The sequence below is a fragment of the Bactrocera tryoni genome, chromosome 5 (genome assembly GCF_016617805.1).
Source record: "Bactrocera tryoni isolate S06 chromosome 5, CSIRO_BtryS06_freeze2, whole genome shotgun sequence".
NCBI classification, from domain to species: domain Eukaryota; kingdom Metazoa; phylum Arthropoda; class Insecta; order Diptera; family Tephritidae; genus Bactrocera; species Bactrocera tryoni.
Window position 1 is genome coordinate 67,123,774 of NC_052503.1, and position 16,847 is coordinate 67,140,620.

The 16,847-nt window shown below is 33.5% G+C and overlaps 1 protein-coding gene across 2 annotated transcripts in view; it reads left to right on the forward strand.

Annotated features, from left to right (window-relative positions):
* Positions 1 to 530: 530 nt before the first annotated feature.
* The window catches only part of LOC120778821 (somatostatin receptor type 5-like), a 50,865-nt gene continuing 34,548 nt past the window's right edge, over positions 531 to 16,847 (forward strand). Inside the window, exon 1 of one of the 2 annotated variants that reach the window (XM_040110827.1) lies at positions 531 to 615. The gene's annotated coding sequence lies outside the window, so the exon portion shown is untranslated. The remainder of the gene's footprint in view (positions 616 to 16,847) is intronic. The other variant, XM_040110826.1, reaches the window with a different exon arrangement.

Below are 16,847 nucleotides of genomic sequence, written 5' to 3' on the forward strand. Positions count from 1 at the left end.
TTTAGCTCGGCCGACTGTCCGGCTCGTTGCCGGTAGACAGTTGGGTGTTGCGTGACAGCAATTTGGCCAATTTGCCGGCTACTAGATGCATAGTCGGCTAAAGGACGTCGGTGCGTGTGAAGGTGTCCAAATTACTTTCGTTTCAGGAAAATTGTAAACACTCAAGTGTGAAAGCAAAACAAACTCCAAAGGTAACCGATAGCACACAACAAGTGGTGTGCCAGCGTACGTTCTAGTGAGAGTGTTGCTTTCGAGAATTTGTGTGTGAAGTTATTTTCGAAAGTGAATTTTTGAAAAGTGTAAGTGAAATTGAAAAGATGGAGATTAGTGCAAAAATTGGAAAATATATTACAATATCCCTCGAACATAGTTTTAAATGTATTTAAAGCATTCGAGGAATTGGAAAAATATTAAGAAATTTTTGATAATTATTTACCAGAACCATCTACATTTCTCATTATTTACAAAAATATTTTAAATACAAAAAAATGTGAAATATAAATATGAAATATAAAAAAATAAAAACACAACTTATTAAAAAAAAAATTAATTAACCGAAAACTTAAAAACGCAATTTTGGTTGTTGAAGCTCTCAGCTTTCAATTGAACTAAGCGGTAGGTATTAAATAAAATATTGAACATTCTTATTATTTATGACATCAGCAAAATGTTGCTATAAAAATTTGAGAATTAATAAAAATTTGATTCTGCAATGAAGACACCTAAAATATTGCCTTCAAAAATTTATTTTAAGCGATATAAAAAATATATAAAAATTTTCTTTATTGCAACTTTCTCAAGGCTATCTTACGTAAAGAGAAAAATTTACAACCTGAGCTTAAACGATACTCTCTCAAAAAAATAATTTTGAGAATTTCTATAGCTGAATTTTACAACATTATTTCTTTAGTATTTATGTTTTTTTTTTTATTTTTACAAATTATTATCTTCTCTTGTTCTTCTTATTATTATTTTGTTTTTGTTACCTTTCAATAATTACCAAAAATAGCATCCAATTGAAAAACAATGTTTTCCCACGCTTTGTAAATATTTTTGTGTTTCGTTAATGAAAACAGTCACGTAAACATAACTGGAAACTACAGCGGCTTTGCGCTTTTTGATAATTGATTAGATAATGGAGCGCCACTGATGTGAGATAAATTTATCTTTACCATTTGTGGTAAAATAACCAAATTAAAGAGGAATACAAACATTTGTATATACATTGTAACAAGTAGCTAAATTTATTAGTACTTAAAATGGCTTAAGTTGAGTTAAGTTATTAAGAACACATTGCTTGTGAACTTACTAGGTTGAGAGTAAATTATGTATCTTCTAAAGGACAATACTTTCGAACCTTTAGTATGTAGTTAATTGAAAAAAAAATTGATATTAATATTAGCCCGATTTTTTTTCAGAATGAAAATTTTTTACGAACACATAAGGCAACTTGACTTTCTTTAAGGTGTTACATGGGTTTCCTCGATTAAAAAACAGTATTTTTTCAACAATTATTTTCTCATAAAAAATGAGATAGTTTATTATTTTTTTCAAACATTCACAAAGAAATTCTGAAATTTTTGGAAAAAATATTTTAAACTCCGCCATTGCGACACCATTTCCGGTGACCGCTCGAAAAAAAGATGCACTCGCGTTGACAGGTTAACTCCTTACAGGAACAGCTAAAGTGGAAAAAGAAATACGTGTTTTAGTTAAAACCTTAACTTAGAACTTAGACAAAGGAAAATAAACCGAAAAAATTGGATTTTTGGCAGACATGTTTACAAAAAAATTAAAATTTGAGTGAAAATTTCGATACATTCTTTTTTAAAAAGCAGTAATCGAAAAAAATCTTTTGTGCAAGTCTTTAATAATTGTATCTTAAAGACCGGTGTAAAATTTCTTGAAGATCGGTGGAGTAGTTCTCGATAAATCTTGTCAACCGACTTCAAAAACACAGGTTTGAGAAAAAAACGTTTAAGGGGGTACTCTCATGTGAACGCATACATTTTACCACTTTTTAGGAAATTTTTCTTATGCGACAACAAAATTCAATCATTTTAATTTTTTAATATATTTTTATTTGTATTTTGAAATGTATAAAAAATTTTTTTTTTTTCGTTTTTTACATTTTTATATTTTTTTAAATCAAAGCAGTTCCCAACAAAAACAAATAGTTCACTGGTCATGAAGAGAGCGGCTGTTCATGTTGTCTGAATTAAAAAAATCGAATGGATTATTATTCAGTAGTTCTGCGGCTATCGTCCCTACCAAATATAATCAATTTTATTAAAAACAAAAAAAGTCACGAAAATCTTGTTTTTTTTTCGTTAAAAATCGTTTAAAAAGAAATGAAAATATTTTCGAAAATAAACAATTCTTGTAGGGACGATAACTATAAATGAGTAGAAGAACATATGTAAATTTTAAAAAGCAATCGGTTGAATACTTTTTTTTTTAAGACCATGACAGTTTCAGAAAATGATGATTCGAGAAAATGCATTTAAAGTTTCAAGAGCTGCAGACTTGTCATGGCGCCTGGTAGACAGTCGTTTAAGACACGTCGGCGACTATGAGCTGTAACTTATCAAATACTATGCATTTCGGTCTGAATTTTTCACAGCATGTTTTTAATAGGTTTTACTGTCAAAATATAAAAAAAAAACGATTTTTCGAAGTGATTACATGAGAATACACCCTCAAAGATTTGAGTGACAATAAAGGAGGCAGGTGCACCAGTTCTCAAGGCTATATCTCAGAAACTATTACTCCGTTTAACTTGAAAGTTTAGGACAATATTCTAGAGATGTTTTAGACAATAAATTTTTTTTTGTATTTTTTTAAACCCGTAAACCGATGTAACCCCTTAATAAAAGTAGTGAAAAGTAAAGGTTGGTCAGAGAAATAAAAATAAGATTAGTTACCCTACCATAAAAATCATTGTTGCTGCTCAAAATTCATGCAATATGCAGAAATATATATATTTTACTAAGAGAGTTTATAACTCTAGAGTGCAGAAGATTTATTTCTGATGATCAATCAACTACTTCTCTAACGATTTAAATAGAACAAGAACTTGGCTAAATACCTGTCTACTCGATGCAATCGTTAAATTCAATGCAATCGGTTATCATTTCTAAAAATAATTTCTTGCATTTTTTAAGCGTAAAATACAATAAGAAGCCTAATTGTATACACTAAAGAAATGGTTCACGTTCAACACTATATATTTATTATTTTTTAAGCGACTAACATGTTAAAGTATATCCAGATGAAGATCCGTGAAGGATATTATATCCTCATTTCAAACTTCGAAATACAATTTTATTACAAAATGGTGTAAAATGGTTTTTTAGTATAACGCGATCTTAGCAAAGTCTGATATAACTGAAAGTTTTTTCCAAGAACAGCAGACAGTTTAACATCTTTTTATTAATAAAACAAGAAACAACGGTAACGATACCCTTAACGAATAAAAAATGCTATAGTGGTCCGACCTTTTACACTATATATGTATATGTATATTCAAACATTGCCTTGGACAATAGTCCATAAAAAAATTCGTGAAGATGTCTTGTCAAATGAAAAAGCTTTCCATACAAGAGCTTGACTTTAATTTGATGGTTTAATTTGTATTTCAGCTATATAATATAGTGGTTCGATATCGGCGGTTCTGTCATATGATAATTTATAATTTTGTTAGGGAGAAAAGGATGTTTGCGAAATTTCAGATAGATATCTTGAAAACTAGTTCGCTTACGATATATGTATATGCATATAAACACAGGGACAAAACGGTCATGGCTAAATCGTTTCAGCTCACCACACTAACCATTAAATACTTGTATGTATTTTATAAGGCCTCCAACAGTTTCTGCTGGGCTTCGTGGCAAACTTAACTTAACCTCTTCAGGTTATAAAAATCTAAGGACCCTCAAAAGTCACTTGTAAAGCCAATTTTGATGGATAAAAATAAAAGCGAATGTAATAAGACATATAATATTGTCGCTAAGTTTTTTAGAAAATTAGGGAAAATAAAATTAAAATTTCTTCTTAACTTGAAACAACCGAAAAAATATCGTAATTACGATTTTCCAGCCTCACGCTTTTATTTACTCACTTGCATGAAGCAATTTCATATTAACCTATGCTAGTGCTTACGCGCAGTAAAAATGAATTTCGGGTACTCCACAGCAAAATCATTTGATTTGTTTTTGATTCCCGCCAAATTTTGTATGTACTGTTATTTCTGCGCTAGCTAGTTTGTGTATCGATTTCAAACACACAAGTGAGACGCGCATAAATTTGCCACATTGCACACAGGTGCTCATGGTTCAAAGTGATTTTTGATTAAAATGCAAACAGAACCAACAGATAAAAACGAAATGATGGCTGATGATGAGTGCTGCAACGTGAATGTGGAATCAAAACAGCGAAAGCCATGGGATATTGGATGAGTTGGGTGAGTTTTTGTGAGTGTGAGTGCAGTCAGTTATAACATTTCGCATGTACGGGTATATGACTAGGGATTTATAGAGTAGAAGAGAGCTTTTTTATATTTTCTGTTCTGTTTTTGTTTTTGGTAACAGAACTATTATGTGTCTGTGTCGAAATCCGGCGATTTATCGGCAAGCAAATGAACTCACACATATGTATATCATATGTATTATACAAGCTTGCAGCTCATTGCACTCTGATGACTAGTAGCTGACTTGATGAACTGCTTGATGCAAATGATAGCATTCTCTTTAATCACTTCTCCCTCGAAAGGAATTTTCTTAGCTTGTTCCTGCAGATTGCTTGTGCTTTTGGCAAAATTTTAGCTTTATTTTTTTCAATTTTAACCTTTTGGCAATGCGCCAAAGACACTTTCGACAATTTTATATATACTCCGAATTGTATTATGTATTATACATATCATATGTACTCCGAATTTTATGTATTACATAGGTATGGCAGTACTTATATACTTTTTTGTTTTACTCAAATTCTTTTGAAAATGTCATCGAATTGCTGTAAAAAGTAATGTTTGGCAACTCGTTTCTCGCTAACGTTGATGGCAGTGCATCAATCAACGTTTGAGAAATCACTATGTTGCATGCAGCAACAACAACAGCAGCGGTAGCAGTAACGGCGAACACCAACAAACAGTGAAACGCTTTGCACAGCAGTAATAGTAAATTGTTATTGTTGTAATGGTGGAAAATGTAATCCAATTTTTTGCATTGGCTCAAAGCGTTTGCGAGCGAATGAGTGAGTAAGTGAGTGAGCACAAAATTGCTCAGCAAATGGAATTTTCTTTACTCAACTATGCTGTTGAAGTCCGAAATGCGAATGCACGTGAATGAATGCATATCCTATATTCACCAAATAATATACAGCGAAATCACACGGAAATTTAAATATAAAGGGTTTTTCTTTCGGATGCACAGAATTTCCTACACGGATAGTTGTCAAAACAGTTGTCAAAGTTAGCATCTGTATTTGACATTTATGTTCAATGAATTTAAAGAAATTAACTGAACCTCTCTACAGACATTATCTGTAGAAAAACTTACTGTCTATATTAGCTTCCTGGTTCTTTGACTCCTCACGTCAATGTCAAAAATCTAAGTAAAAAACCTCTAGCATAGTGGTGAAGGTATTCATTAAGAATTTCGGTTTATAATTTCCTAGAGAGTTAACTGTCACAGCAGCTGACAAATTTCCGGTAATAATTTTGACAATTATGTTCAGTGTATAGGTATACGAAACAGACTCTCTTCAGACGGCAATATATTCAGAAAAACTAACTATCTACAGCAATTACTATTAAAACTGTGTATCAATGATAACAGGAAGTAGATTCCCGTATTTTTAATTTATCACGTCAATGTCAAAAATCTAAGCAAATAAGTCTGCAGTTGAATCATGCAAAGGGCTCTGAAATTTTTAATTTAATGGGACGAACTTCTTTTGACCAAATCAAACCGAATGCTAAGCCAGTCAATTGACACTTTGATCGTATTTTCTGATTCCATTAGAGTATTTCTGGTTGGGATACATCTAGTTTATAAGACAGCTATGAAAAGTGATCAAAATTAGTGCCTTCATAAGATATATAAGCTGTGTTCCTATACCCGAAACTCTATTCACACCAAATTTACAAGCTAATAAAGTTAAAATATTTTTTATAGTTTCCGCCTTTTACTTTGCCGAAATCCTATAACTCTAAAGAGAACACCCTTTACTTGGATATATGTAATATAATCAGTCCAACGCTTGATTTGCGCATTTATGTTAAAATAAATCAAATCGCGCTTGAGTGGTTTGTGGAAAGGACAAACAGAAAATCGTTGGATAGAAAAATTATCGACGCATCGAACTGAGCGAGAATATATTCGATGAGGACTTAAACAAATTGTCGTATTGGAAATGGAGTAGTGGTTAAAGACACAATGAAAAGACTGATTATATACATATATATATATTATAGGACATACGACTATTATACTCATTGCAGTGATATGTTTTGCTCTCTTCAGACCCATTAGATAATGTTCAACTTGAGTTTTAAATCAATAAAATTCAGAAAATATTTTTCTTTCAAAATCTTTTGTTATTTAAAACTAATTTAAAGTTTAGGTTAGATGGTAGGGTTGGTCAATGAATCCTTAATAACTTTGGCAAAGAGTGTCCGAGGGTCACACGGAATATGAAACTATTGGATATTAACAAGTCAGAACACCTTTAATTGTGGCGAAATTGACTTTGCTAAAAGCTATTAGTTCGGCATACCACTTACGGTTCACTCTGAGTCAGAAGGATGTCGCAGTCACACAAGTTCTGCTCATAGACCAGCATTTGCAGAGTTCACTGAAGGTCCAAAGATGCAACGCCAGTACTCAAGAAGACATTGCACTTCGGAGCAATACATCTACCGCTTGTAAGACGTTAGAAACTGAAACTGGAGCTGATGGACGACTTTCTTAACTTCGAACTCTTCTTGAAAAAGCTCACTGTACTTCTTCCCCAACGAAAGGTTCTGGGGCGCGGTGAAACCAGAAATACAATCAAAGCGGCGACGACTTTCAGTTTTTTCTTCCCCGGGACATCTTATAAACACAGCCAACGATCCCATAGAATATTATTGGCTTCACTAAGGTTTCATAGAGCCAGAACACCACTTTTGCTAGGAGGCATCTTACCGATTAATTCTCTACAACAGTGTAAGGCGACCGATGCCTTCCAAACTCTCTCCTTGATGTTTAGCTTCCACGAGAGCTTCCTATTAAAGATAAGCCCCTTCACCCTGTCCACTGTTTGAAGAGTAGAGCTTCCCAATGAGGGGAGAGTAACATTAGGGATTTTCTACCTCCTAATAAATAAAAAAGAGTCTTGGACGATGTCAACAACGGATGAGTCGACGTTGCGAGTTTTCGAGAGAAAAGTTCTGCGAAAGATTTATGGTCCTTTGCGCATTAGCCACGGCGAATACCGCATTCGATGGAACGATGAGCTGTACGAGATGTACGACGACATCGACATAGTTCAGCGAATTAAAAGACAGCGGCTACGCTGGCTAGGTCATGTTGTCCGGATGGACGAAAACACTCCAGCTCTGAAAGTATTCGACTCAGTACCCGCCGGGAGAAGCAGAGGAAGAGGAAGACCTCCACTCCGTTGGAAGGACCAAGTGGAGAAAGACCTGGCTTCGCTTGGAATATCCAATTGGCGCCACGTAGCGAAAAGAAGAAACGACTGGCGCGCTGTTGTTAACTCGGCTATAATCGCGTAAGCGGTGTCTATGCCAATTAAGAAGAAGAAGAGACATCTTAACCGGAACTACTCCAACATATGATATTGTTGTTGTTGTAGCGGTTATTTAGTCCCACTACGATGGTAAAGTTCATGCTGTTTCGACGGGGTCGGACCATAGAGAGAGAGAGAGAGGTGTCAGATGTGTAGAATGGTTAGTGTCATGCGAAGACTCGTTGCACGCTGGACATATATTTGATTGCGGATAAGTAGAAGTTTAACCTACTACAGTATCCGGAACGAAGCTGCGCAAGTGTCACTCTCAATTCTCGCGGCGACTCGAGCTTTAATCTCCAATGGGTAGTGGTTTGACTCCAAGTACGCACAGGCTGTCGAATGTTTTACCTAAAATCTTAGGATTATTGACAGTAGGAATTTTAAACGCCATCGATATAAAGGTCACGTCTATACTCCTTCGACCAGACTACAATATTAAGGTCAAGTCTGTACTCCTAAGTCCAGTTAGTGAATATGGTCACTCCGTGGACATGAGTTAAAGGCTATCAAAACATTTTCCAACAGCTTTCAAATGAAGTTCTTGTTGAGAATATAGAAACAATTTTTAAGGAATTCCTAGAAATCAAAGTTTTATCTTTTGGTCCTTTAGTACGTATTACGCTGATATTATCGGTGTATATAAATATATGTATATACATACACCCATGTGTAGTTCACATATAAATTCCCACATTCATAAGTTAAAAATGGCAAATCATGCGAGTATCAAGCGATTAGTATTCCAAAGCTCCAATTCATAGCTTCAAATAGCTTCTAAGCTTTAACTCCCTTTATTCAACCATACAGCAAGTAAAAGCAGTGAGTTTCCAGGAATTTTTTACTAGCTACTTTCAACTACTATTGTTCGTTTCCTCTTAACTTTTTTTATTCCTCACTGTGCTAGTTGTCCCACTTGCTGTCTGTTGTCCGATCAACTATATACAAGTATATTTATGAAATTTTTGGAGCAAAAATGCCATTTTCACCCTCTTCCGCTCAAAATAAGTTTTAAGACACTTAATCTCAACCCACTGGTTATTGTCACCATGTTTTTGTTGTGTATTACCTACTTTTCATAATATCGTAATACATTGTATATATAAGTAAATATATACATATGTATATCTAAGTGGTTGTATAGAACTTTTCCTACTTAAAACTTCGCTCCACAGGTTTAGCTGCATTCAGCAATCGCGCTTTGCCTCGTGCTCTAAATTTTTCTCGCTTTTCATTTTTTATTTATAATACTTTCCTCATTTCCTGTCAATCCACTTGCTTTATACGCGTTTTTGCGCAATAAATTTCAATAAGGAATTTAGGGATATTGGAACAAGTAGTAGGGTTTACGTACGTGAGTGCATTGAGCTTGGTACTTTGGTGCGCGGCGCACCAAATCTTAGAAGGGATCCAAAGCTGCATTTAAGTATGTAAAAAGAGCTGAAATAATATAAGGAGCTTAAATACTTGAATATGCTTTGGAGGGGAAGATTAATAAGATTATGGTAGACAAATAATTTCACTGGCGCTCTTTGAAATTGTTTTGACATATTTGTACGGAATTCTATATGCTTCGAAACAAGTTGGTTTGAAAACATGTGAAACCATTTAGGAGCGCTGTTTAAAATCATATGCTTTGAGTAATAATGAAAATATCACGGATCTCTGTGGAACTGATGGTAAATTTGGATTACGCCATGCTTGAAGCACTCTCAGAAATAAAAGTTTTCTTTAAGCATTGAAGAGGAAATTTTCGGAAAATGTATTCACTTTGATCTGTGCAACTATTTGACGATTAAAGCAGCTTTTTTCATAAGTATTTCACGTTTTTTATGGTATCCGCAGCTTCTATTATATCCGATAAATTTATCCTTAAGGTACCGCAGACGAGAATCTTGCGATCACTATTGTGCCAAAAGGCTTTTACGAGAGCGCATGTACCGATGATGGCCAAGCCTAACTATCTAGGAGCACCGAACTCTTTCCATTCTACCGATAGTGGTTATAGAATGCCTTTTCTTGTTTCCGATTCCGCTGTGACCTGGTCCCCATACCAGTCTTATCACAAAGACACTCGATGCTATTTATAGCGAGGTTAGGCATTCTTTTATAAACCTAGTTAATGACTTTAAGGCTAGAATGAGTGGCTGGTCACTTCTCTGAAGGAGGCTACACTCCGCAGCAGTAAATTTACGGCTACCTTAAGGGGTCAGTAGGGTAATCTGGCCTGTTTTTTGACATTTTTTTTTTCATAGAAATTTTTATTCTACAATAGAACTTTTTTCACATATCATGAGGTATATCGAGGAGTATATAGAAAATTGTTCGCAGTTTTTTGTTGACATCTGTCGGAGAAATGGCTGGAAGAATGTGATGCGTTTTTTCACTGGCGGATGTTTGGATCATCCGAAACACAAAATCCCAATTTATTCTTAAAAAGTGCGTGAATGGTTATCATCCCTACTAGAATCATGAAAAAATGTTGATAAATAAAAAGTAATTATCGTTTTTTTCAAATGTTTTTTTACATAAATTTTGTTATAACATTGTCAATAAATTATAAAAACTATAAGGACGATAGCCAGGCGTTTTGTAAACATTAAAAAAAAATTAAGCAAATCCGGTGAGTAGTTCGACCGGAATCATGTCCGCCAGTTTAAAAAAGTGTGTTTTGAGAAAAACGAGTTTTAAGTGTCAGCTGTGCACTCCGAGCGCTCCGAACGTTGAACGGTATTATTATTTTTGGGCCTTTTTCGAAACCTTCCAATGGTAAAGTGGGTTTCTACATTAATTCTAAGGGTCTAAGGGAACATAAAATGCAAAAAAAAAAAACTGTTTAAAAAAAAGATTACCCTACTGACTGTAACCTTGGCCAGGCTGTAACCTTGGCCAGAAAGACACTGCAATAGTCATGAAGTATGACGCTGGAGGTAATAGAGAGTTTCTCCAGCCAAGCTTTGAGCCATCCGTACAGAAGATCACTGCCTCTCTCTTCTAACAGCTTCTTCTCACTCAAAACTCCCTCGCCGGTATATGGGCAGAAAAGGAGTCGCCAGAGTTCGATTTGGCGTTCGCAGACGTACACCTTCGGACTATGTCTATGGCCAATATGTGCAAAATGGCGTTAAGTGCAATGGTTGGAGTGGACCTTACGGAACGCTCTCAAGCTTCATAGCATGTGTGTTTTTGATATCTTACCATTATTGATCACAAATTTATTTCCTTTATAACTGTTGCTTCAAAGAACCCTATTTTCCTACCCTCATCCATTTTCACCAATAATTGACATTTAATGAGCTCCTTTACTATATCACACCAACACCAGCTTGTTTACTACTTGACCTAAAGCATTCTTCAAATAAAAGTAAGCTGAAGCACAACTCTCATGAAAGCATCCAATATCTTTCTTAACTTTTTCTTATCACATAGTAAATTAAACACATATTAATTACACGCTTTCCATTTCATTAACAACCGAATGCGATTGTCTATTTCTCTCTGTCAAGGAAGCGGGTTTTACGCATTCATCACACCATGCGAAGTACGCGGGTCTCATTAATAACGCATTTACGAGTTAAAAGAAGAAATAAATGCGAGTCGCCCAAATGAACGGAAAGCAACGCGCCAAAGAAGCCCTGCTTGTAATCTGTAAGCGCACTTCAATTAGTATAAATGCGCAAATAATCGGTCATACTTCAAGCATAATCCCAGCTAGACGAATAATAAACACTTAACAACAAACGAAAACTACATGAAGTAGTAATTCATACAAAATTAATGGGATGATTCATACAAGAAATTGTCGCACGATAGTGATTTATTAGAAAACAATTGTTTTGTTTGTAATTTGGCGATTTATTTGGCTGAGAATCTGGAATAAGCAGTTCTATCTATATTTATCTATACGTAAGTTTATACAAATTTGTATCTACAATATTAGGGTGCTTCAAAAAATGTTAATGTTTGTTCAGCACAAATATTTTTGGTGAAGATTTTTTAAACATCACATAAACACATGTGAGATGGTAAGAGTTAAAGAAAATTTTCAAAAAGTTTTCAAAGCACCCTAATGAAAATCAGATTCAATTTTTCTTTTCTAAAATGCCTTTTATTAGAATCTAAGCTTTATTTTCTATGTATTTGGATTGATTATTTATTTTGTATTTGTAAATATGTAAATATGTGTATTAGGGAGATTCAAAAAAATTTAAACTTTGTTCAAATATGTTTGATAAAAACTTTTTAAACATCAAATAGGAACATTTGAGATGGTAAGACTTACAAAAAAACAAAAATGCTCAAAAAGTTTTCGAACCACCCTAATAAAATCAAATCTAATTTTTTTTTATTACAATAGCTTTTATTGTAGTCTAATCTTTATTTTGTATTTACTACGGATATTTATTTTAAATTTATATATATGTACATACATATCTCTGTATTAGGGTGCTTCGAAAAATTGCATAAGCTTTCTTCAACTCAAATTTTTTTTATTTGGTGAGACTTTTTTACATCAAAAAAAGCCTCTCATATGCTAGAATTTGAAAAGAAATAGTTTAAAAAAAATATTTGAGTCACCCTAATGTATAGACATATGTACATACATATGTATATATAAAAAAAAAAAACAGTATAAAAAAATCCTCTGTTTTTTTCACCAACGCTTTTATTCTCACCTATTCTAATATGCACTTTTTATATACATATACCAAGTTATTATTTATTATATACATTAGATATAGATACAAATATACATAAATCGACTTATATGTATATTGTATATAATTATTGGCATTTAGTCACTGTTATCGGCAGCATTATATGTATTAGTTGTGGTTTGCGTTTAAAATTGCAGTCAAATGAGCTCATTTATTTGCCTATCAGTCACAAGTCACACTTACTTACACACACACATACACTCGCCACTTAGCCAGTCGCACGTTTACCACCCACTTGGCAAGCAACTTGACAGTAAAATTATAAATGCCAGTATTATACTCATGGATAACGGCTAAAACAACAGTTATCTTGACATACATATCTGTGCGTGTGTGTGTACATACTTACTTACGTATATGTATATTATTGTGTTTGTTTGTGTGCGCGTTATTGACAGCGTTGAAGAAGGCCAAATGTGCTGAAAGATTATGGCGATAACCGCACAGGCTAATTTTTATGCCAAATGTAATAAAATGTCAAAAGAGAATTGATTGGTTTAAGATACACTGAGAAAAATGAGGGGCAGTTACTTTTTTGAAAATTTTTCCTTTTGAGAGAAATTTCGCAGAAGCATTCTTAAGGAAAATAATTGATAAAAAATTATAATATATAATACAAATGTTGGTATATTGTACATATATATTTAAATATAAAATAAATATAACAAAATAAAATAAAATATTAATTTCAATTTTTGTGGAAATTAAATTAAATTAAAAAAATTAAAATATCATGTTTCATCGCATGTCAGTCTCTTACATTTCGAACTCATATTGTAAGGCTCACTATCTTTCAATTGATTTATCTATAGCTGAATGTGTTTTGTTTTTAATTTTTAATATTTTTGTTAAATAACATGTCATTAACTTATTTCTAAGTAAAAAATTTCTATACCGCAAAAAGTACCGCTATAAAGTGTAATCAAACACTTAAAAATTTTTAATGGTAAGGTTTTCGTGGCCGCAAGTGTCTGTATATCTATAAACACATGTTTACATATGGAAATATATTTATTACTCGCACGGGATTCATGGTTGAATCACCCCTGAGGTTCCCTGCTGGTAGACACAACATGAAAAGTTTGTATTATTTTGGAAGTTACGTATACGCAGCAGCGAACATAAAGCTCAAGTAGTTCAAAATACCAACGGCATGTTTCTATAATATCTGAAATGAGGCCTCTAACAAAAGAAACCTATAAACTCAATTTTTGAGCAAACTTTTAAAAATATTTTCGGCAAAAGATAAGTAACGTTTAAGTCAAAGAATTAGTAGAGTAAATAACTAGACACATTTACGGATTTTTAGATTCATAGATAGATTGATTGATTGATCATGGATTGATAGATTGCTTGATTGAGATATATGTATATATATATACATATAGGTTGATAAAAATACAGAAAGAATTGATAGTTTGATTGACTGTTGATTGATCGATAAATAAATAAGCGTATAAATAAATAGACAGAGAACGTAGATAGTTAAATTGATTGATTGATCAATAAAAAGATAGACAGAGATATAAAGTAAATAGTTTTATTAATTCATTGATTGAGTGCTGATTGAATTATTGTTTGATTGATCAACAAATGGAGAGATATATATTGTAGACAAATACTTTTTCATATTCATATTCATATAAATTGACTGAAAGAGTGCTTGCTTGAGATTTAATCTGCTGTTTGTTTGATTGATCGATAAAAAGATAGTTGGATAGGCAGATAGGATAGATATTTTGATTAACTGATTGATTGATTGATTGAGAGTTGATTGAATGATTGTTTGATAGAATGCTTGATTGATCAATACTTGGGCAGATATGTTTTATATCATCATTGATTGTTTCATAGTTTGACTAATTGATTTATTGATTAATATATTGGTTGAATGAAAGGATTTCTGATTGATTGAATGATTTATCGAATAAAATATAGAAAGATACATTCATTTATTGGCTGGCAGGTAGCTAGATACATTTACGGATTCATATGTTCATGATTGATCGATTGAGCAATAAATAGACAGATGGACAAATAGAATAGATAATGTCATTGTTTAAAAGAAAAATTATTCAATATTTGAGTTAATTGTTTCTTGAATAAATTGTAAGATTCACTGACTGATTGAGTGATTAATAATTTGTTTGATTTATTGGTGCATTGCTTGATTGAGTGGTTGATCGATAAAATGATAAACAGATGCATTGATTGATTGATTGATAGATATATGGACTCAGAAGCCTAGAGTTGGGCAGAAAGTTGTAAACTTGGTCAAGGTCACAAGTAGTACAAATCATGAAACATAACCATAAGCGACAGTCTCAAGTAAAAAGTAAATTGATATCTTAAATCTATAATATATATATATGTATATGTTTGAATGTGTTCGAAGAGCATTGACTGTTTACATAAGTGACTTTCTCGAACATTAATTTTTGGTGACGTTGGAGAATACGTGAACGGTATAAGACTTTGTAGATGAAGACATAGTATAAAACATACTTGTAGTCGACTTTCTGAGCCTAAATAAAAATATATCGTATTTCGTAGTAATTAATCTTATAAAATCCCGGCAATTTGCTCGACTAAAAATAGTTCACTAATGATTACAAAATAGACTACAAAGGTTTGTTGACACCTGGACCAAAAAAGGAAATTTTGATGATGATATGGTTCACTACCTTAATGCAGTGCTATTTTCAGACAAGCTGCCAAAAAATATTATTATCCAACGCCATTACTACCAGCTGCCACTAGCTTAAAGAACATACATGTGTATATGTATTTATGTCAATTCAGCAGCTCTCGAGTTGTCCAGCTGCATGGCCATTAAGTCAATCGCACCCCATTCGTTATGTCACTGCTGTCAGCTGGCTACCGAAGGGGTTTCTGCACAACATTTGTTATTGCTTTGCTAATTCGTTTCCATTATTTTTGTTGTTTTTTGCTACTACTAAATTTTTTTTCTTTCTCGCTGCTCATGTTGCCGCTGTTCTCATTAGCGACCGTCAGCAGATGTTTAATTTGATCATTAATCAAAGCGACAACCAGCCGGCCAACCGAGCAGAGCAACCGCACTCGCAGCGTCATGGTCACCACAAATGTTATTATGATAGCAATAACAATAACACATAAACATGTTGCGTAGTTTGTGTGCGTTTTTATTGTTCAGCGTTATCAATGTAAACAAATAAGTTAGTATGTAAATGATTAGTATGTTGTGCTCGGTGTCGAAGGCGAGCCATTAACATCGTTGCCACCAAGTTTTTATACCACTGAATTCTTGCACAAACTTTTTTTTTATTACTTTGCTTTGTTTTCTTTTTATTAATTTCTCTTTCCATCAACTTTGCCTTCTGCTTATATTGTTTTTTGACGACAGCAGCTAGTTATCCATTAATTCTGTTTTGTCACAAGTTTACCAGCTGACCAACGACTGCAACTTGTTACTCGAAGAATTCATGTAACCACTTACAGCAACAGCCAACAGTCATCTTCATGTCAGCGCAAGAAAGACAAAAGTGGTCAGCGGGCAATCTGCACATAAGACAAGTCTGTTTGCTGTTTTTAATGCTTGTAGTCTTCGTGTTTGTATTCGTTGCTTTTTTATACCCAACGTGTCTTATCACCATAATGTTGGCTTTGACTGAAAATATTTTATTTATTATGACTTTAGGATCGTATGCTTGACTTATTCTCTCAATGACAAGGAGATATAGAATGCAACTTCTAGTACCTTGAATCTTTCTCCCTTTCGTTCTATGTTCGCTTCTTTTGATCTGCACTTCTTTCTAGCTCTAGCTGTTACTATTTAGCTCATATAGTCGTTGTCTTTGCCTGTCTAATTTCAGCAAACTGAAACGATTGATTGGATTTCGAGATAAAAACTGTCCAGACAATTTAAAGTCAACAAATATTATTCGTGATTCGGTTTAACTCTCGGTTAATAAATTAGGTAAAACCGACGCACCAAAAACGGTAATCATAGACGTGCTTTGCTCTTGATGAGCTTTATGCTTCGCACTCAGTAAGCACAATAACTCAAAAACTCTCGGTGACGGTGATATGCAAAGCTGTAAGAGCGTCTAGACCATACTTTTTTTCCTCTCGATAACGACGGCGTATAGAATCGTTGTAATAAGAATTGATGAATTAGCTAAACCAAATGAACTAAAGAGCAGAAGATCTCGCTAAATTCAAACAACATCTGCCGCTCTCACTGCGATTTGAGCTTCGCTCTAAGTAAACGTTACGACCGTAAAACCCACGATGATGAACATTGACGACTTCTAAATTGGTCTCTTACTCCTGAAAGTTGTAGCCACAATAATTGAG